Source organism: Oryctolagus cuniculus, chromosome 3 (assembly GCF_051225735.1).
Source record: "Oryctolagus cuniculus isolate XC-2025 breed Fujian yellow rabbit chromosome 3, ASM5122573v1, whole genome shotgun sequence".
Classification (NCBI taxonomy): Eukaryota; Metazoa; Chordata; class Mammalia; order Lagomorpha; family Leporidae; genus Oryctolagus; species Oryctolagus cuniculus.
Genome location: NC_142869.1, coordinates 168,253,106 through 168,275,838, shown reverse-complemented (window position 1 = coordinate 168,275,838; position 22,733 = coordinate 168,253,106). Strand labels below are relative to the sequence as shown.

Below are 22,733 nucleotides of genomic sequence, written 5' to 3'. Positions count from 1 at the left end.
CTGTCTTCTGCCTCCCTGGCCTGGGTCTCTGGGTTGGTTCTTGACCTCGGGGGCCCTGCTTATAGCATAAGAATTACCCAAAGAGCAATTGAAGTTGTAGCTTCCTGGTCCCCTGCCCCTCAGAGGTTCTGATTCCTGTGGACAGCAACTGTGCTTGGAGAAATACTGACCGAGGTATCGAGGTCCAGTTTCTGATGAGAGTGAGTGAATGTCCTCCACAGAGAAGGCCACAGCCCCACTGAGGAGGGGGCCACGCAGCTCCCTGTTGATGCAGGAGGTGAGCAGATGCAGATGGTTAGTTCTCGTCCCTTCTTTAGAGCACAGGGTGTCTGCTGCGGAGAGAAGATGCAGGTGGCTGGGATGTGCTTTTGCACCCTTGGCCATGGTGTTGAGGAGGCTGCTACTCTGTGGCTGTGCTTTCCGAGCAAAACTTGCGTCACGGAAGCTTCTAGGAGAAGCAGAATGGCTGCCTGCCCCGCTCATTGTTCACACAGAAGCCTGGCATTAGGGCCAGTGGCCTGGAGAGCTGGAAAGAGATTCCTGAAGGGTCCCAGGTGAACCCACCAGTGTAGTCCAGCTTGGGCTGGAAGTGAGCCTTGAACGAATCAAGGAACTTCACTGCTTCCTTCATGGGCTGTAAGTGCAAGCTTCCTGTCAGGGCTAGGCAGGTGGGGGGGGGGGAGAGAAAATGAATATGAATGAATGAATGAATGAATGATGTACGCAGGCTTTTTCAGGGCCTGGAGAGTGGAGAGGCTGAGACTACTTAGGGAGATCTCTAACAATGATCCCCTCTTTGTGATGCTGCAGTTGCATTCATGGTGAGGATGGTCTTTGGGCATAGGTGAGGTTTCATTCCTGAAGCCGCTGCTGGGGGAAGGGGCCCCAGCTCCTTGCATGGTGGTCAGACCATCACAGAGGGATGTCAGTCATGGGTCTGACTCAGCCAGGCACCCTTTGGAGCACCCTCCCTTCCAGGATAGCTGTTAAAACCAGACTCTCCCCTCCTGGACTAGCTGGTGTTAGCTGGGGTAGCCAGAGTGCTCTTCTGTTTGCAGGGTTGGCTGGTGACTGGTGAGCCTCTTGTTTGTTGTGAATATGCGTGGCCATCACCTCTCAGTCATCAGAAATGCACTCAGCCACCTCCTGCTGGAGCCAGACACACAGGTACCCGCTGGTGGACTGTGTCAGCCAATCAGCTGAGCCCATCCCTCTCCCAGCAGCTCTGGCTTTTCTCAGCCCCTCCACCCTCTTGCATGTCTTAACACCTTAATCCTAACGTATCCCGATCTGCACCTTTCTCCCCTTCTTGCAAACAACAGAGGAAAGTCTTGGAGCCTTTCCTTTCTCAGTAGCTTCTATTCTGATTCTTTTTTGTAGAAAAGAGGCTTTGAGGGGAAAAAGCCAGAGCACATTCGCAGGGAGGCTCCTCCTGGGGCTTCGCAATAAGAGAGGAGCACCTGGGGCAGGGGAGAGGATGTTTGAGAATTGTCTGCAGAGTGGGGCACTGCCTGGCTTGTTCCCGTACCCCAGTTCCCCCAGTCCTCCTTTCAGTGAGCGTCTATTGGGGGGTCTCTGGAAGGCAGACATCATGCCATATACTGGGGGTGAATTCGTGGTGAACTGGCACACACAGGCCTGGCATGGGGAGCGGGCAGTCCCTCTTTGGGGCATTTTTACTCAGGGCTCACTCTGCATGCATAGCTTTCCCGACCCTCTGCCCATCCCTGCCTTCTGACTTTGGCAGGGTTAAATTAAGGCTGCCCACAGAAGCATTTGAAGTGACTGTAGTGGGGCTAGTCCTTTTGAGAGCATTAGTGGGAACTTTTGGGGACAGACAATGTGAGGCCAGAGGCTATGGGGGCAGACGCCTTCATTGTCTTGAGTTCCAGGTCTGAAGAATCCTGGCGTAGGATAAGCAGAGGGAAGCACGTCCATTGGCCCTTTGCAAGTCTTATTGATCTTGTGCAGACAATTAATAAAACAGGCAAAAGCAAGCAGGCAGGCTGTGCGCTGAGCTTTGCCGGGTGTGGTGGGAGCGCTTCCCTGAGCACCAGTGTAGTTCAGATCGATGTCAACCTCAGTAATTTATTTATGAAATTATATAGCCCTTCCTCAAGTAACATTTTACTTTTATTTTAGTTCCTGTCCCAGATCCCCACCGTGGAAGCAGAGGTTATTTCCTCATGGGTAGCTGCCTTTGACACTCATTTATATAAATGGAAGGCAGGATGGGAAGACTATCTGGAGTCTCTGGCAGCTGCGTAGGCCAAGAAAAGTGTGATTACAGTTTAAAGGTTTGCATTTCCATTGAATTCGCTGTCTACCTAGGAGCCTGGGAAGTGGACACCTTTTTGTTCCGCAGCGGAACCCATAATGACAGTCGTAGGAGCCCCCACGGGCCACCTGTCCCTCAGCGGTGGGGTGTGCGCTTCTCCCCCTCTGTATACTGGTCTATTTCTGTGCACCGTCTGTTTTCCCTGGCCCCTCTTGGCTTGTGTTCTTGTGCCCCAGGGTCTCTGGTTACTAGCAAGGGGCCCTGGGAGCTTTCTTCTTGCCCCACACAAGTTGTGCCGTTAGCCAGCTTCACTTAGAACACCTCTAATAACACAAAACGGGGTGGCCTCCTTTTCCCCAGGAGGTTGCTCCGCTGCCTGACAACACCAACACTGTCTCTGGATGCATCCCAGGGGCAGATTCTTTGTTCTCGCGTGAAGTCAGCTCTCCCCTGGGAGTTCCCTGGGCTGCAGAGTGGCCACTGTCACTCATTTCACACTGAGGTCTTTTCTTGGAGCTGTGTCCATGACTTAGAAGGAGGATGAGTGAGTTATGGCTCCAACCACAGCATCTCTTTCTCCTGTCTCTGAGCTCCCCATGTCCCAGAACTCAGTTTTGACTTTTCTTTCAAATCCACCTAAAGTCAATTGGCAAATCATATCATCCTACCTTCCTCCTGACTTCCTCCCCACATTCTGCTTCTGGCCTCCATCATCTGGTTGGCACACCTCACTCACATAGAACCCTGGAGCGCCCATCCGTCCCGGCTTCCTAGTCTCAGTGCCATGACCCTGACGGATGTGTTTACCTCTCCTCTGAACACTGAGCCACCTGTGGACTCTGCTTCCTGGTTTTGGTCTCACTCCCCTCTCATCTGTTTGGCACCTGAGTGCCCAATTTATTGTCCCTAACACAGCTCTCAGGTTATGGCTCCTCAAGAACCTCCATTGGCTCCCTTTGGATTATTGAGTTTCTTTCCTCTTTAGTCCAGAATTCAAGTTGATGCATATTTTGGAATTTTTTTTTGAGTTTCACATTTTACTTTATTTGAAAAATATGTGCAAAAGTAGTGTCATTAAAAATAGGACCACCGGGTTCTAGTACCGGTCAAGACGCCGGATTCTGTCCGGTTGCCCCTCTTCCAGGCCAGCTCTCTGCTGTGGCCTGGGAGTGCAGTGGAGGATGGCCCAAGTGCTTGGGCCCTGCACCCATGGGAGACCAGGAGAAGCACCTGGCTCCTGACTTTGGATCAACGCGGTGCGCTGGCCGTGGCGGCCATTGGAGGGTGAACCAATGGCAAAGGAAGACCTTTCTCTCTGTCTCTCTCTCTCTCACTGTCCACTCTGCCTGTCAAAAAAAAAAAAAAAAAAAAAAAAAAAAAAAAAAAAAAAAAGGAACAAACTAGGCTTTGTTGCCCCTGAGTGGCTTGGAAAATTTTTGTAGAGAGGAATCAGTGGGCATGAAGGATCTGATACTTGGGTAGAATCCAGTTGCCCTTGGAATGAAAGTTGAAAATCCTTTTTAAGCGCACTGAAGTTCTGGGATTTCTCTGGAATAACCACCTTTGTGAGGTATGGATCATGCCCAGGGACTGTAATATTTATTGTATAGGACCCAGGCAAGAGAAATAGATAATATTCTCCAAATTTGTTGGTTCTGTATGGGCAGATATGTTTTCGGTCTTGGACTTCCACAATTACATTAGGTAATGAATTTCCATCGATATCAAAAACTTGACCCTTTACACCTAAGTGCACCTGTTTCATATATTCGACCAATGAGGCTTTGTTATAATTCCAGAAGGATGGCAGCTCCTCTTCAGGAGGGTATTTGCAGCATGACAGCTCCAGCGTAATTTCAAAGCACTGGGCCCAGATGTAGTTGTAGTCTTGCATTCCGCTGTGCGGTGGATACCAGGAGTATCCATTGGTAACTCCGTTAGGAAAGTTCAGTTTGTTCTCACACTGACCTCCTTTCTTCATGTTGGGGTTTCTTGATGCATAGATATTTGCAAGATATTGAAAAACATCATCAGCAGGAGTTACACTTCGGGAAAGCAATGCCCCACTTGCTGGAACGCCATTATCAAATGGGTAACTGGCCACCAGGGCACCGCCATGGAGGTTTGCAGAGAGGACGAATGTCTTGGTCTTCAGCCACTTCATGACGGCTGCAGTTTCAGGGTGCCTCGACATGTTATTATATTCAAAAGCATCGGGGAAGTTTCGATTCAGGTCATACTGGTTAAAGTTTTCCTTTCCATTGCTGTAAAAACAGTCGAGATTTTTGACGACTTCGAATCCATCTGGGTTCATGGAAGGCATGATGTGTATCCGGGCGCTGTTGATGAGGTTTGTGATTTCAGGGTCTTTCCCGTGGTTGGTTACGAGATAGTCAATCAGATGGAGCAGCAGTTCCCGCTCAACCGTCTCGTCCGTATTTGCCACGTATTTGAAGTCTGGAATCCCAACTCTGTGTTCCTTCGGGAACTGTCCCACAACAAGAACCCACAGGTTTCTACCTTTACTCACGGGAGGGCCCCATGGCGTTGGTCAGTTCCATAAGAGGAACAGCTAGGACACGAACAGGCACTCATGTGGGATGCCAGTGCCACTGGAGGAGGCTGAGCCTATTATGCCACAGCACTGGCCCATTTTTCTTTCCTTTCTAACATAAGAACAATGTTCCAGTTCAATTATGCACTAGTGAGACTTCTGCTATGATGGTGGCAGGCTGGATAACTCAGATTGATCTTCCTACTGAGGAAAAACTAAGAAAATGGCAAAAATATTTTCAAATGTGTGCTTGAAGATACTTCTAAGTTAGCAAGGTGGTGAATGTTTTAGGGCCAAATTTTGAAAGAAAATGGAAACCCAGAGGCAAGTACATAGGGATGAGACTTCTGTCTTCTACATCATTGCATCTGACAGCATTAGGGGGCTAGGAGACCAGAGCTGCAGTTCAGGGGTGATAAAGCATAGGACACTTTTGGCTCAGGGCTGTAAGTAAAATGGCCCTCACACATCTTGAAGCTAGGCTTCAAATCATTGGCAGAGTTGAAAAAAACACGAGTTTCTAAAATGGGATTAATGCTGTATTGTTCTGCAAAGTCAGCTGCCTGATAGATATAAGCAGAATACTAGATTGAGGAAGCTACATTACTGTAGTCATCAAATAACTTCTGCAGACTTGTGTTTGAAGACAGTGTCCAGCATACTTTCAAAGATAAGTGGCACACACAGGAATAAGTGAACATGAACAAGAGCTGGCAGAAATGAGAGACCTGCAGGTTTCCTGGGAACTACAGTGATCAGGCTCTGGCTCTAAAATAACCATGTCTACCATTCTCAGGTAGCAATGAGACACGGTTACAAAACAGGGTGGCAAACCAGGAACTACAAAAACGACACAGTAGATTTAAACTGGAGTGAAAAAGAAATGGTAGGACAGAGAAATACAGCAACTGAAGTTAAAAATTGAATGGGTGGATTCTAAAATAACTTAGAAGAAGCAAGTAGAGAGATAATCAATGAAGGGGGAACCAGGCAAAGAAATCATCCAGAATGGAAGACAGTGGGTACAGAAAAGGGGGATGAGGGATATAGAGGATGTGGTATGGTGATCGTACCTGTTGGATTTTTTTTTTTTGACAGGCAGAGTGGACAGTGAGAGAGAGAGACAGAGAGAAAGGTCTTCCTTTGCCATTGGTTCACCCTCCAATGGCTGCCACGGTTGGCACGCTGCAGGCGGCGCATCGTGCTGATCCAAAGCCAAGAGCCAGGTGCTTCTCCTGGTCTCCCATGTGGATGCAGGGCCCAAGGACTTGGGCCATCCTCCACTGCACTCCCGGGCCACAGCAGAGAGCTGGCCTGGAAGAGGGGCAACTGGGACAGAATCTGGCGCCCCAACTGGGACTAGAACCCCGTGTGCTGGCACTGTAGGCGGAGGATTAGCCTAGTGAGCCGCGGTGCTGGCCGCCTGTTGAATTTTTATCAAGAGAGGAGGAGAAAGAAATTTCATCGGCCATGAATTTTCTAGAACTAAGGAAAAATATCAACACACCAACTCAAATATGCCTAGGAAGGTAAATTTAAAAAAATAGGATAAATAACAAAGAAAGCTCCATCCAGACATATCATAATAGGGACGCAGAAGACACCTTGTATCACTGGTTATTTCCCATGCAAGTCCTCAGTCATCTTGTATACCTTGGTAGGCACTGTTCCCCCGCCCCTTCCTCTCCACGTGTGCAAAAGTTGCCCATTATTTTCCAAGCTTCATCTGATGATCCTGTTTTTGCCTCGAACTAGTTTTATAATTTAAATGACCAATAGAAGCTTAATGTCAGCAGTGTTAATCCTGCTTCCTTCGGTACTGCTGCCAACCGTGAGTGCTACTGATGTAGTTTCAGGCATTGTTCTTGCATCTCTCCCATTTTAGAACTCATCAGTCTTCATAAAACTCATCAAGGACTTCTACACAAGAGAAAACAGAAGTCACCGAGCTCTGGTCTGAACTTGGAAGTATTTTTCCCTGTCTTGTACCACTTACGCATTTTCCCTTGAACTATTGTAACCTGTATGCAAAGCCTGCCCCATCAGGGGCAAGTGCGAGTAACCTAGCTTTGTGTTTGCATAGTAGGTGCTCATTCCTTGGTCGAGTGAGTCTTGCAACCTTGAGGCTTGTCCCCAAGAAGCCTTAAGTGCCCGTGGCTCTGTTAAAATCCGAGCAGATGGAAACTGTGAGCCTACCCTAGCGTGTTATCCTCTCTGCCTGCCTTAGCGGCTCCCGTTCACACGTTAAATTGAAAGCAGCGACCGAGGCTCTATTTAAAGTGTCCTCGAAAATGGTACTCAAGTGTGTAACACAGCGATTTCACTGAGGTGGGCGAGGTATTTATGGCGAGGTTGTTTTTCCTTTGGATAGGGGTCTTTATAACCAGCAGCCATTATAGGACAGCTGCGTGGTTGTCAAAAGAAAACAACAAAAGAACCTCGACTAGTTCCCTCTGTCTCCATCAAGACATGATCTCCCCGGTTATTTTCTCCATCAGGCCATGTCTCTTCCATCAGCATCCAAAGATCACAAAAATACGACCTGAGGCCAGGGACGTTGAAGCAGGAATTGTCCAGCACAGAAAGAATAATTGCAATTTCGCCATTAGCATTCCAGCACCAGCTCTCTCTGGGTTTGTTCACCACCTCAGCATGGCAGCTTAATGGTTTGTGGGACAAGGAATAGTTCAGCACCGTCAGTTGCTGCTCTTGTGGGGAGGGGGGACTGCTGAAAGCCCTAGGTAGGAGTCTCGAGAGAAAGGGTCTCTGTATGGGAAAAGAGGTGTTAAGTTCAGGGGAATGGCCGGCTCCCTCAGAAGCACTGACTACCGATGCTTCTGGGAAACCAATGTGTGTGTGTGTGTGTGTGTGTGTGTTGCTGCTACGTCCTCCCCTCCCCCTGCTCCTGCTCCCTGTCTGGGCACTTCTGTACTAGGAGTCCTTTGAAATACATCTTTATGGATTGTACTGATGAAATCCATGCCTTGCACTGTTGACTCCCAGGACTCTTGACTTTCTGAACGGCAGTGATAATCTAGCTCTCTTCTCCCGTGCCCTCTGCGAGTAACAGGTAATGAGTGGCACTGTGTTTTCTAGACAGATCCACACTCTATCTCCTACTCTTTTGATACAACATGCACATCCTGCATCAGCTTCTGGAGAATGTGTGGAATTCCTAAGTAGTACAGTGTTGGCAATGTTTGCCGAGGTCCGTGGCAGTGGAGATCCAGCCTGGGATGGGAGCTAGAACGGTGTAGGCAGGTGCATGTTAAAGCGAGACAGCCAAGTGTCTAGAAGGAACGCTGGGCCTCACAGCACCCAACATAGGGAACATCCTATGAGACTTGTAGCTCTCAACTGCAATGACTGTGACCTGATGGATTCTCCAGGCAGCCTCAGACGTGCTGTCCTGCCCTGAGCAGATCTGGAACTCCGGGGTGGGCAGTGTTTCTCCAAGGAGGTGTGCCTGGCATTTTGGGTGGGGTAAGTCCTCATTACACAGAACCATCTTGCACATGCAGGGGGAGCATCCTGGACCCTCTGGATCCTACAAGCCAGGAGCACCACAGGGTCAACTACAAAAGCTTCTGTGTATTTCTAGATGCCCATGGGGAAGGGAGATCGTCCTGGCTGAGAACTTCTGCAAGGCCGAGGGTAGAAGCAGGACTGACACCTCGCCTGTATTTAACACCTGTGCCTCTTCCTGGGGGAGGTGGACTGGTGAGAAGTCTTTGACAGCTGAGTAACCTTGAGCAATCCACTTGAGCCTTCACTGAGGTCGTTGGATGATGATAACACAGAACTTATCTCTTGGGCTTGTTAAGGAGATTAATATTAGCAGGCACTTCGGAATGCTTACGACTGGTTAGGCGTGTTCTGTGCAGGATCTCATTCATCTTTGCAGCAAGCACGATAAAGTTGGTCCCGTTGTGAGTCCCACTTCACAGGTGTCGGTGAAGCGGCCTTCGGAGCCCCTTGCAGGTGCAAGGCTGTGGCCTATCACTCGAGGCTCTGCAGCTGACTGAACCCACTTAGGTCTTCAGCCTGCGTCAGAGTCTCTCGCGGAGTTTGTAAAAATCACAGGTGGCTGGAACCCACCTCCAGAGCCCCTGACTCAGTAGATCCTGGGTTGGCCTGCGGGTTTGCTGTTCTAACAGGTTCCCATTTGCGGCTGGTGCTGCTGCCCTGGGAAGCTGCTGCACACTGGGAACCACTGACTCGAGTCCTCCATTTCATGTCCAAGTCGTGTGCAATGCACAGGAAGTTTGGGAAAGGCATGCACACACATGCACGCCAGGGGTTGTGGGGGGTACAGTTCCTGGGGTAGGGTAGAGCCTCACTTAGGTTGTGCTTCCCATCAGTCTGAGGCTTCCATGTTCCTCAGACCTGGGATGGAGAAGCAGGGTCCCAAGTCACAGGCACTAATGAAGTCCCTGAACCTGGTAGCAGGAGAGAGGAGGGCAGTGTGGTGACTGACTGGCAGCATCTCCAGGGAGACAGACAGGGCTTGGGGTTGGCAAGTCACATGGATATGAGTTATTACAGCACCAGAGTTGTGCCATTGAATTATTTCTGTTGTGTTTATGTTTTCTGTGATTATTAGATGCACATTCATTTTTAATTTTTAAAATATTTATTTATTTTGAAGTCAAAGTTACAGAGAGAGAGGGAGAGACAGGGAGAGACAGAAATCTTCCATCTGCTGGTTCACTCCCCGGATGGCCACAACATACAGCGCTAGGCCACGCTGAAGCCAGAAGCCAGGAACTTCATCTGAGTCTCCCATGTGGGTGGCAGGGGACCATCCTCTGCTGTGTTTTCCACCCATTAGCAAGGAGCTGGATTGGGAGTAGAGCAGCCAGACATAATCCAGTGTCCCTAAGCAATACGTATGTTGTAAGGGGGCGGCTTTACCTGCTGTATCACAACTCTGTCCCCCTCTTTTTAATGATTCATTTTTGTTTATTTGAAAGTCAGAGTTAGAGAGACCAAGAGAAAGAGATCCTCCATCTGCTGATTTGCTCCCCAAATGGCTGTGATGGTCAGGGCTGGGCCAGGCCAAAGCCAGGAGCCAGGAACTCTATCCAGGTCTCCCACGTGGGTGGCAGGGGCACAATTACTTTGGGCATCTTCTGCTGCCTTCCCAGGCCCACCAGCGAAAGCTGGGTTTGTGGGTGGAGCAGCTGGGAGTGGAGTGGGCACTCTGATAGGGGATCTGGCATCGAAGGCAGTGGCTTACCCCGCTGTGCCACACCACTAGCCCTTTTGGCAAAGCCAGTCTGGGCAGAGAGGCAGCAAGGAGAAGGATTTTTGTCAGAAGGGAAGCGACATCCCCCTGTGACTGCCCATCATGGCAGCAGCTGGGATCAAAGCGAGGGAACCCAGGAGAGGCAAACACGGGCCAGGCGGCTGCTGACGGCACCCGGCTTGTGTGGCCAGCTGCGCCCTGCCTGGAGACACTCAGTAAGGATTCTGGGAGCACCGCTCGGGTTCTCTGGTGCTTACTACGTGCCAGGGCTTCCACAGAGCACCTTCTCATAGCCGTGGGGGGTGGGGCCCTATTTTCACAATCTGTCTTAGGGATAAACGTGGCAAATTTGAGAGCTTCCGCTGTAGGTCGGCCCATGCCCCGAATCCCACGCAGTGATGCTCGTCTCCAAATCCTGGTGTTTGCTTTTCTGAATCAGAGAGGACTCTTATAGGGACCCTTTCGTTCCATTCACCTTGCCTGGAAGCAGCTGTTCCCTAAACCTTGTGTGCTTGGTGGTGCCCCGGGCTTCAGACTGGCTCTGCCTAACACTTTACCCACGAGCACGAGCCGATCGTGTAACTTCTGGGGCCTGAGTGTCTGCCCTTGGTGAGCACCGTTCCTTTCCCTCTGGTCTGCGGGGTGGACACTAGCACATCTCAGGCCCCTGGGAGGGAAGGTGGTGGCGTCCTCCACTGCCCAGTGGGCTGGTACAGGGGCTGACACAGGCGGGCAGGAGCTCCAAGCTGGCGCATTTGTTTCCTTCTCTGTGCTTGTGGCTGCACCGGGAGGTCTAAGACAGGGAATGAGGGAGGTAGCAGGGTCCGTGTCTCCTTGGAGGAAGTGGAACCTGGGCAGGGGCAGGCTGGGCGGGCTCAGTGAAGCGCCGCATCCTGCAGAGGTGTTGCTCTGTGCTGGGGAATGATCCTGGGTGGCCTTGGCCTCACCACTGTGCATGTCCCCATGCAACGGACAGCAGAGCTCATGGCTGGACCAAGGGCTTGGCCTAGATAAAGGCCGTAAAAACGTTTTCCTATGTCATGTGTCCAGTTCCTGTTCTCACTAGAGGGTTGTCTCTCTTAGCCTCTTGCTGTCACCTCCACCTCAGAGTTCACTTCTCTGTTCTGCTCTGAGCTGCCTCTGCCTTTCTCCCATGCAGCAGGAGCTGCAGACGCCTCCTGCCCTCTGCTGGGCCGGGCTTGCATCTGGTGAGGCCCACGGGCCTTGGTCCAAGACACCCTGCCTCTGAACCTAGGTCCCTAACCAGGGGATCCTAGCCAAAGCCCTTTAAAAGGGCCTTAACATTAAAAAAATATTTATTTACTTATTTAGAAAGAGCTACAGAGAGAGATATTCCATCCACTATTTCACTCCCCAAATGGCAGCAATGGCCGGGGCTGGGCTGGGCTGAAGCCAGGAGTCCAGAGCTTCTTGTGGGTCTCTTACATGGGTGGCAGAGGCCCAAGCACTTGGGCTGTCCTCTGGCATTGTAGGCAATGGCTTTACCCGCTATGCCACAATGCCAGCTGGCCCCTGGCCTTAACTTTTTTAACCTAGTATTTCGATGCCAAAAATGATGCCTTCAGGGGACTGAATGGGCTTAAAGGATGAAGGCTACTTTTGTTACTACTGGCAAAAAAATATATCCCGCTTTATCACTGGATTACTCATTACTAGACATGTCCCCTGTGCTGAGTGCTGCGTGGATGCCTGACCCCAGCCTGGACCCACCTGCCACCCATGGAGGCACTCGTGCCTATGGTGTCCCTGCCAAGCTGAAGTTGGCTCTGCTTGAGGACGTCTGGGTCTCCTGGCTCATTGCTGGACTGTCCCAGCAGGCTGCAGGTTCTCGAGAAGAGTGGTGTCCCCGCCTTTGGCCTCCATTGCAGGGCCCTGTCCCTGCCCTTTGGAGTAACCTGGGAAGCTGCCGTGCGCCCTGCTCTGGGGGATGTGAGACAACCCAGTCCCTTCAAGACTTCCTGGGTCTTGCCATTGCCTGCCCCACTTCGGTCCTGTGACTCAGCCAGTGCCCCAGGGAGTGAGGTGGACCCAGCAGTCCTCCTTGGCCAAGGGCAGAGCCCGCCACTGAGCACGAGGCCCTGCAGCGCCCGCTTTTCTCGGCAAATGCTCTTCCTGTGCCGGACTTCATGGCATCCGGCCTCCCACTGGTCCTGGGAGCTGTGGGCTCTCCACATGTGGGGGTGGCCTATGCATCGCAGCTGCATGGTGGCTGCAGGGCCAGCACCCTGAGGTGGCGGCCTGCCAGCCTCCAGCTCCTCTGGGGCTGGGTTGAGGCTGCCTAATTAGTGTCTGGGCAGCAGGAGCCGGGGGCGGCAGGTATACTCAGAGGAGAAGGCCTGGCCGGGCCGAGCAGGGAGTGCTGTCCAGAGCTCCTTCCCCTTCCTTCTGCTCCCTCCCCATGCCGGTTCCCTTTGCTGCGTCCATGCGATACCTGTGGGTGTGTGCAGAGGTGGCGGTGGGAGGAGGCAGGACAGTTTCATCTTCCCCTCTGTAACATACGGCTCCTGCCTTGGTCTGGTGTAAGGGGTCAGGTCTGGAGACAAGCATAAGCCTCAGTCACTCTCGGAGTGGGAGGGACCACACAGGGACGCGGGCAGGAGCGCCTGCACGCCCCTGCCGGTGTGTGCCGCGTGTGCAGCACCGGGGCCGCCTCCGCACAAGGTGCTGTAGTGGCCCTGTTTTCCACACGAGGAGTCCGTGTGGACTCAATCAAGCTCACACATGGTTTTCCTCCTGGTCCAGCATTCCCGATTGCTGTGGGAAGGAGAAGCGAGGAAGGGGACAGAGATTCTGGGATTGGGTTCAAGTTTGCGCTCTACCGCTTGCAATGACCTAGCCCCTGTGACCCCTGGCACCCCTCCCTCTGCCTCCTGGGGCTGTGGAGAGCATTAACTAAGACGCCGGGGGTCAAATGTGCAGCCCAGAGCCAGCATCTGCAAGTTCTCAGCGACTGGTAACCCAGATGCTCTTGATTTTCCCTCCCAGGGAAGATGTCCTCGCTGCCTAGGGACTATGGGGAGAGAGGGTCTCAGCCGTGGGGTGAAGCAGTGAGTCTGGGGGCACAGGGCTGTAGGGCCCAGTTCCCTCTGTGTCACACTTTCCTAGCTTGGGTGACTTGATGCGACAGCGCTGTGTGGGGCCCAGGGTCACTGCCATTCAGAAGTGAGTAAGAATGCAGAGCTCGAATCACAGAGAATCTTCTCTCGCCCACCCCACTGCCCTTGAACTCCACAGGGCAAGGGGTGAAAGGAACCCATTGGTTGGTCTCAGCCACAAAAGGCCTTTACCGAGAACTGCCTGTTGAGAGTCATGACTGCGGCCCCCTGAAGCCCAGCAGCCAGACTGCAATCCCCGCTCTGGCCCACGAGCCAGGCCCGCCCTTGGCAAAGCACAGGCATGGAGCATGGTGTGTGATGCCCTGGGTGTGTGCCTTCGTCCGTTTTGCTGTGTCTTGAGTGCAGCCCGGCACCTCTGGGCGTAGTCATCCTTAAGGATGCTGGGTGGAAATCCAGATATAACAACTCTTTCCAAGTAATTTGCTTCTCTTTGGTATTTTTCAGACAGGGAGGTGATTTCTGGTCTGATTGGTCGGTCCCCTGGCTTGCGATGTGAGTGAGAAAGAACTTGCTCTAGGAGTTGTCAATTCTTCACTTTCTTAGGACCAGTGCTTGACTTACTTACGTCATTTTCTGTCTACACTGTCCTTAATGGAAAGCTCTTAAAGCCAGTTGCCCGTTTTTGTAAACCACTGCACTGTGTGATGCAATTATTAAATGTAAATCTCTTTAATGGAGATAGATTACCGCCACGTCCTGCAAACACTGATGGCAGATCACCAAGTGCAGGCACCAAGTCACCCCTGGGCGTCAGAGCATCCCAGACGGTGACCAGCCCCTGGACCTGCCAGCTCTGAGTACTGAGGAGTAGCAGGGCCGTCTCCTCTTGCTCTCTTTTGAGATACGCATGTATTTAAGTGGCAGCTCTGATCTTTTCTTCCCAAGCCCTGATTTTGGAGACCACATCAGCCACAGACAGCGCAGGGTGTGTCCTGTCTGCTCCACCTCCTGGCCGTCCTCACCGTGGAGACTCAGTCCTCCCCCCACCCCCCCGGGCCCCTGTGGTGTCCGTGTGTGGGTCCCCACCATGGACATGGCCTGTGGCCGGACGCTCAGCCTCTGCACAGGCCGAGTGTGGGGACACCAGGCTTCTCTCCCCTGGAAGTTGCTCCTCCTTTATAGCAGGGGGACTCCTCCAGACAGGAGTGGCCTAATGGTAGGAGTGGTTAGGTGGGGAAGTGGCCCTGTGGCTGGTTAGCTGGGAGCCTGGAGTCAGGGTCAGGGTCAGGGTCAGGATCAGGGAGGATGGGGGATTGCTGATTGCATCTCTCACCAGGGATCCTGGTTGCAGAGCAGAGGTGGAAAATCCAGTTTTCCCTTTGGCCTGAGCTGCTGCTGCCTTCCCCTCTACTCAGCCATGGGCCCTTTCTTCCGGGCATCATCATAAGGTGGCCGTTTTATTTTCCACGCTCCTCCACCTGGGAAGGATGAGGCTCAGTCTCCTTGCCTCTGTTGTCCCCTGAGTTGCTAGAAAAATAGAAAACAACAAACCCCAGTCCTCTGTCCTTCAGAGCAACCTGCAGGTCTGGCTCTGCAGGAAGCGGCCCCAGATCAGAGCTGCTGTTGGTCCCAAGAAGGTAGATGCAGGGGGTTGAGGGTGGGGGCAGGTTCAAGCAGAGGAAAAACAGGGCATGGGCGGCAGGTGGGGGAAGGGAGCGAAGAGAACATTCTGGGCCTGCAGCCTCACGCTCTCAGTCCGCGGTCCCCACTGGGTTCCAGCTCCCCCAGGTGGGCAGAGCCATTGTAGATTCATGCCTCACACAGTGGAAGGAGAACAGAGGCCCAGGGCATCAAATAAGAGAAAGTGGTTTTCTTTTAGAACCAGAATTTTTTTGTTTGTTTGTTTTAAGTGAGCACAAGGGATTCCTGATACGAGAGAGAGTCTGAATTATTGGAAGATTCCTTAGGCTGGGAAATAGGGCTGTGGGTTCAGGGGCACCCTTTGAACAGGGGTGTCTGCAGACAAGCAAGATCTTTCCATGTCGGGGCCTCGCACCCATCCCCTTCCTGATTCTGTGTCCTGCCCACCTTCCATGGTGACCATCAGTCCTGACTCCCACCAGGCACCTCCCCCGTGGTGAGTGCTGTGTGTTGATCACAAATAAAGCATGGCTCGTGTCACTGAGGTTTATTCACCAGCAAAGGAAGTGAACCCAAACCAGATATCAGCATGAAGGCAGACGCCAAGCAGAAGTTTGCACACGTTACAGTATTTTGGAAATGAAGAAGAAGAGCAGTCCCTTTGGTTTGGAGGTTAGGAGGGGTATGGGTAGGTAGAACACGCTCCACGAGTTGCCCCGTTACTCCTCACCAAAGCTAAGAAAGAAAGTACTGCTGCCCTCTCCATCTTACGAGTAGGAAGACTGAGGCCTAGAGGGGATAAACCGTCTGCCTGAAGTCAGGTTCATAAGCGCAGAGATGGGGAAGGAGGTGGGGGGAGGAATCCCACACAAAGGGAGCAACCTGGCAAAGGCGGGGAGCAGAAAAGCACAGGGTGTGAGCCATGGAGGGCTGGTAACGGGGTCTCTGAAGGCGAGGCCAAGTGTGTCTCGCAGCCTGCAGGCAGCAGGGAGCTGCTGAAGGTTCTCGGGGAGGAGCGCGTCCTGATCAGTGTAGAGTAAGTGGCTTAGAAAGTAGAGAATCAGGAAGCTGCAGCACGTGAAGAGGTGACCGACAACCCGCGGCAGCTGCTGCAGGGTGCACAGAGGATGGCTTGACGTGTTATTTTGCCCAGTGCAGTAGAGAGATTTTCCCTTTCACTTTGATAAGAGGCAGCTGATTTAATCAGAATGGATGTTCCATATTCCATCGTCCTGCAGCCCCATCTACTTGTCTGCATCCACCTTCCTGACCTGAAGCTTAGACTCTGGTGTGGCCCTCCTTCCCTCCTGCCTCCCTTCCTTCTCTCCTTACTGGACGTGTTGGGTACACATGGCAGTGATTTTGTAGAGCACTGAAACGCCAGTTTCTTGAGCGGGTAAAAATGTCTTTGGTGCCTTCAAGCATCGGTTGCCTTTTGGAGGAGTGGGTGCAAGGTTGATGCAGGGAAGCATCTGGGTCTCTGGGGTGATGGCTGCAGGGCTCTGCACCTGCTCTCCGCCCAGACAGTAACTCCTTCTGTGGCTCTAGGAAACGTGATGCATTTGAGTCTCTGCCACAGTGAAATGGGGGCAGAAGGGAGATTCTGTGTGTTAGCAGTTCTCAGAGTGTGACCCCCAGGCTACCAGCATCAAGTGTCGTTGGGAACTTGTTGGAAATGCAGGTTCCTAGGGCATACTTTGGTGCAGCAGCTTAAGCTGTCACTTACAATGCCAGCATCCCATGTGAGTACCAGTTCAAGTCTGGTTGCTCCACTTCCCATTCAGCTTCCTGCTGACATGTCTGGGAAAGCAGTGGAAGGTGGCCCAAGTGCTTGGGCTCCTGCACTCTTGTGGGAGACCTGGATGGAGTTCCAGGCTCCTGGTTTTGGCCTGGACGAGACCCAACCATTGTGGTCATTTGTGGAGTGAACCAGCAGATGGAAGATCAATCTCTATTTTTTTTAACTCTGCCTTCCAAGTAAATAAAATAAATCTTAAGAAATGCGAATTGCTGAACTCTTGTCTGAACGTAGGCTTCTTTCTTGTGGGGCAGAGTCAGAGAACTGCCTTTCTAGATGGTTCCCAGGCAGGAAATGTTATTGCGCAGCTTTGGGGCCTTGGACAGATGTTTTGCATGTTCTGTGACTCAGTTTCCCCATCTGTAAAATAAGGGCCCTAACAGTATCTGCTTACAAACTGTTATGAGAGATAAATTGGGTAATTCACGTTGAGTGTCTGCATCTGTAAGCGTTGTTCATGGGTGTTCTTGTTTATGCATTTGTGATATCCTATGCAAACCAGAGGTTATTGTGAATGGGTTAAACTGCTGCCTGTGATGCTGGCATCCCATCTGGGCACCGGTTTGAGACCTGGCTGCTCCATTTCAGATGCAGCTCCCTGCTAATGCACCTTGGGAAGTAGCAGGGAGTGGCCCAAGTGCTTGGACCCTTGCACCCATGTGGGAGACCCAGAAGAAGCTCTGGGCTTCTGGCTTTGACTTAACACAGCCCCGGCTGTTGCAGTTTTCTGGGGGAGTGAACCAGTGGAGGGTTGGTTCTCTGTCTCTCCCTCTTTCTCTGTAATTCTGCCTTTCAAATAAATAAAAAATAAATATTAGAAAAAGGACCTCATTATTGTGGCAGGTATACACAGCATAAAACTTGTCATTGTAGCCATTTTAAGTGTCTAATTCAGTGTCATTAATTATATCCGTGATGTCACGCATGCTCCCTGCCACCCATATGCACACCTCCATTGTCTTCTGCCACTGAAGCCGTAGCCATGAGACAATGAGTGCCCATTCCCTCCCCCGAGCCCCTGGGAACCACTGTTCTATTTGAGGGAATCTATTCCAGATAGTTCAGAGACGTGGAATCACCTGAGGGTGCTTCAGAAACATTTGTGAACAATGGAATTAAGACATCAGCTTATTTTTAGTGCAAAAATTTGAAATCTGTGCAGTTTTTTCAGACTCCATATTCTGCATGAGCATTTCAAAGACCCCCTCCTATTTATGGATTCCAATTTTTTTTGCACCAAAATAAACAGCTTTTAATTCCATTTTTCTTGAACTTCTGGAGTATCCTTGTATGATATCTGCCTTATTTCGCTTAGAGTAATTTTTAAAGAGTTACCCGTTTTGCAAAAATTATCAAAACTTCATTTCTTTTGATAGTTGACTTATATTCCGCAGTATGGACTAAAGCACATTTTATTTATCCATTGATCTGCTGATGGACACTTAGATTGTTTCTACCTTTTGGCTCTTGAACATGGGCTTCGAAGAAAGTGGTACAGAAGTATCCATTTGGGCCCTCACTTGAAGATTATTTTGGTTTGTATCTAGGAGTCGAATTACTGGATCATATGCTATTCTGTGTTTAGCTTTCTGAGGAACTGCCAAATAGCTTTCCATGATGGTGACGCTATTTTACATTCTCACCAGCAATGTTCCTGAGTTAGAATTTCTCCATATTCTCACCAATGCCTGTTATTTTCTGGTTTCTTGATTGTGGCTTTTCTACCGAGTGATGTCCCGTTGTAGCTTTGATTGTACTTTCCTCATGGCCAGCGGTGTTGAGTACCTTTTCATGTGTGTATTGCTCAGTTACACATCTTCTTTGGAGAAATGACTCTGGAAGTCACTTGCACATTTTTAAGTTTGGTTGTTTTTCTTTATTTATTAGAAGGGCAGAGTTAGAGAGGGATAAGGAGAGAGAGAGAGAGAAGTGAATGAATCTTCCATCCTTTGGTCCACTCCCCAAATGGCAAAATGGCCAGGGCTGGGCTAGGCCAAAGCCAAGAGCTTCTTCTGGGTCTCCCACATGGGTGCAGGGTCCCAAGGACCTGGGCCATCTTCTGCTGCTTTTCCAGGGGCATTAGCAGGGAGCTGGACTGTAAATGGAACAGCCTGTGCTCAAACCGGCACCTGTATGGGATGTTGGCATGCGGGTGGCAGCTTAACTTACTATACCACAGTGCTGGTCCCTGCAATTGTCCTGTTGTTGTTGGGTTGTAGGAATTTTTTATTACGTGTTCTAGACTCAAGATCCTTCTCAAGTATTTGATTTCCAAATATTTTCTCCCATTGTGTAGGTTTTTAGGTCTGTTTTTATAGTACAGTTCAGTTGAGATGTGATGGACAAACTGTTAACTACATAATTAATGTGTAGAACTGAATGGGTGTTGACATGAGCACACATCTGTGAACCCAGCACCACCATCGAGAGAGTGAGGACCCAGAAGTTTCCAGAAGTTTCTGCTGCCTCTTGCTTTCTGTTCCTGTAAATGAGAACACCCTGGATGCCCTGCAGAAGCCAAATGGGAAGTGAGCAAGCCCGGAGGCTCAGGGACCCCACCCCAGGGTGCGGTGCTGCGGTAGCTTCAGCCTCCCCAGGGGCTGCTTCCTCACGTGCACGTGGTAGGCTTTGCCTGCAGGGTTCTCACCCACTCTGGCTGCATGTGACATCAAAGGAGCCTTGATGTGCACCCTCGACCTCTAGGTTTGAGTCTCTCGGAGCAGGATCCTGATGTCTGTATCTTTACAAAAACGCCCAGGTCATTCTGAGGCCCGGGAAGTTGAGATGGTTTCCAACACAGCCTTCAGGTCCTAAACGCCATGATTTAGGTATCAGCTCAGATGGATTTAATTTCATTCTCTCAAATGAGGTAGATAAGAAAAACAGGGCCCATTGAAAGACAAGGAACCAAGTGCAGAGAGCAGACAGGTGGCACGAGTGGATGCAAGGGGGTGGAGGTGGGCAGCTAGCACGCGTTTTGAGTCATTCCCTTCCATTGCTGCCAGGTGAGGTGACTCCGTGTTCGAGAGAAGCCAGCACAGGGCTGCCAGGGTAGAGCTTCCGTGGCCTCGGATCTGGCTTTGCCAGTGTAGCCAGAGATGCACAGATTCTAACTCACTCATTCTAATCCCCTAGGGCATTCATGTTTAAGGTAAGACGTCACCTTATGAATTGTAACGGTCTGTTCCTCTCTAGTGAGTGGAAGGATAGCAGTTGCTGTCTTGCACCGTTCCCCAGAGTTCATGGAGCATGGGGCCTGGTGAGCGTCTGTAGCCAGAATCTTCACTGGTGCACTGGCACGGTACTTTCAGCCGCTGTCAGCAGGTGGTGAATGTGCCAGCGGGAAAGAGGGGTTGGGTGTTAGCTGCTAGACAGGGGCCCAAGGCCGGCTACTCTTGAGGACGGTGTTGTCGGTGCTGGGGGCGGAGCCTGGTGACTGACTGTGTCCTTCCTGGGAGCCCGCCCCCTGGTGAGCCAGTGGACGCTAAGGCCCTGCTGCTGCTTGTGGTGAGATTGAAACGGGGCACCTCTCTCTGTTTGCTGTGTCCTCCTGGGTGAGCACCGGCATCAGTGTCGTATTGGCTCTATTTAGACCACTGCTTTCTGGGGGAAGCACCTGTCACCCTGATTGGGCTTCGGCTCCCTGCTCTTGCCGTGGTGAACTGGGAACCCCTTACTCCTGTAAGGCGGCTCCTGTGGCCATCTGGTGCTTCTGTGCAGATGTCCTGATTGTAACTAAATTAACTCTCGGAAGGTCACCTTATCTCCTCGTTCCAGGGCTCCTCTCAGGGCTGTTGGCAGGTGCTGCTCAGACCAAGTCGGGTGGGCACTTGTGTGGAGGCTGAGGCAGGTGTCTGGCCATGCGCTGGCAGGTGAGCTGGGGAGTTGGTTTGGGCAGGGACAGATATGACTGTAATGTGGTCAGGTGTCAATTCAGTGGGGAATACAGGTCACTGGTCGGTTGCATCATCGATTTTTGCAGGCTGAGTGTTTGCCTCATTGATTTTCCACTGTGGACGGAGCCTCGCTCGTCCATCCACTAGAGATCGCTTCATTTCTCTTCAATTCATTTTTTTTTTTTGGCACCTACTTGACACTTTGCCAGGTTGCATTGCTCTTACTGCAGATGCCAGTCACCCCTTTCCTGGGAGAATCTGTGACCTGGGGAAGCACCTTTACCCTCTCTGAACCCACATTTCTTTTACCTGCTACAGGGGGTGGCAGCTCCTGCCTCAGGTGTCCAGAGGCTGGGGAAGCAGTCGGTTCTCTCGGAGGGCAGGTCCTGAGAGGTGGGTGGCAAGATGTGCTTGATGTGTGTGACTTCCTTGATAAGTAAAATAAAACTAGGGTCTTAGACTTGGTGATGGAGGAAGCGTGCGAGATCTGGCAGCCTCAACTCTTTGTGTAAGGATTCTAAGGCTCAGAGCAGGGTGGGGGCCACCTCCTGCCTGCAGAGGTGTGCAGTCAGACCCTGTGACCTGTCGGGGAGCTGCCTCTTCCCTGGATGTCTGACATCATGGGTTCTCACCCCCTTCTCTCAAGCATCGCTTTACCCCATAGGCTGGGACAGGAGAGTGGTTACTCTTGAGTGAAATGAATGGCAGTCTCAATACAGGGACCACAAACCTGTGAATCAGGTGTCTAGGCAGGGCATTTTTTTAAAGATTTATTTATTTGAAAGGCAGAGTTAGGGTGAGGGGACAGACAGAAAGAGAGAGCTCGTCCATCAGCTGGTTCACTTGCTAAATGGCTGCAACAGCTACCGCTGGGCCAGGTCTAAGCCAGGCACCAAGAGCTTCATCCGGGTCTCCCACATGAGCGCAGGGGCCCACGCACTTGGGCATCCTTGCTGTCTTCCCATGCTATCAACAGGGAGCTGGATCAGAAGCGGAGCACTCTGGACTCGCATGGTATCCATATGGGAGGCCAGCATTACAGGTGGTGGCTTAATCTGTTATACTACAACCCCAGCTGCAGGCAGGGCATCTTTTTTTTTTTTTTTTTTTTTTTGACAGGTAGAGTTAGAGAGAAAGGTCTTCCTTCTGTTGGTTCACCCCCACAAATGGCCGCTACGGCTGGTGCTGCACTGATCCGAAGCCAGGAGCCAGGTGCTTCCTCCTGGTCTCCCATGCAGGTGCAGGGGCCATCCTCCACTGCCCTCCCGGGCCACAGCAGAGAGCTGGACTGGAAGTGGAGCAATCAGGACTAGAACTTGGCTCCCATATGGGATGCTGGCGCTGCAGGCAGAGGATTAACCAAGTGAGCCACGGCGCTGGCCCCAGTAAGGGCATCTTATAAATGGAATCAGCAGGGCTGGTGTTGTGACACAGTGGGTTAAGCTGCCACTTGCAACACTGGCATCCCCTATGGGAATGCCACTTTGAGTCTTGGCTGCTCCACTTTGAATCCCGCTCCCTGTTGATGCACCTGGACAAACAGTGGAGGATGGCCTACGTGCTTGGGCCCCTGCACCCACATGGGAGACCTGGATGGAGCTCCTGACTTCAGCCTGGCTGTTATGGCCATCTGGGGGAGTGAGCCACTGGATGGGAACACTCTTCCTCAATTATTCCACCTATCCCCCATTGCTCTGCCTTTCAAATACATAAATAAATAATGGTTTATTTGTTTTTTAAAAGGAGTAGAATCTGCTCTTTGGGTGTGAGGATTGGCAGGGCCTTTGAGTCTGAGCTAAGATTGGTCAGAGCGGGAACCTATAGTTTGTTCAGATAAACTCAATTTATCTTTTCTCCCTTCTCTATGTTTATTTCATTTCCCCCTTTGGCTTTCATATAACCACAGCGAAAATTGCGGCCTCTCTCAGCTGTGCTAAGAGGAAGCAGAAGGGGGTTGAACAGTGTGCAGGCTTCTGCCGGGAAGGCCACGGTGGTGGTGGACCCAGCGCACTGCACAATGAACCCCTAGCAGGAAGCGAAAATCAACAGGGAGAGAGCCTGCACCTGCTCCACCTGCTCCTCCTCACCTGGAGATGTTCCTTCCTTCCAGACCTAAAACTTGGAAGTTTGGGATTTTAAGAAGTGAAGGAAATCACCTTAAATTTCTCAATCTGTGTGACAAGTTTTCATAAAGGTGAAAAGAGAAAATAGGTGTGTAAAGTGCTTTGAGGAATAGAAACC

The 22,733-nt window shown here is 51.2% G+C and overlaps 1 protein-coding gene and 1 pseudogene across 1 annotated transcript in view; one reads left to right on the top strand and one right to left on the bottom strand.

Annotated features, from left to right (window-relative positions):
• The window catches only part of PLXNA4 (plexin A4), a 426,904-nt gene that overhangs the window by 30,506 nt on the left and 373,665 nt on the right, over window positions 1-22,733 (top strand). The window lies entirely within an intron of this gene.
• LOC108176913 (carboxypeptidase M pseudogene) lies at window positions 3,161-4,706 on the bottom strand (annotated as a pseudogene).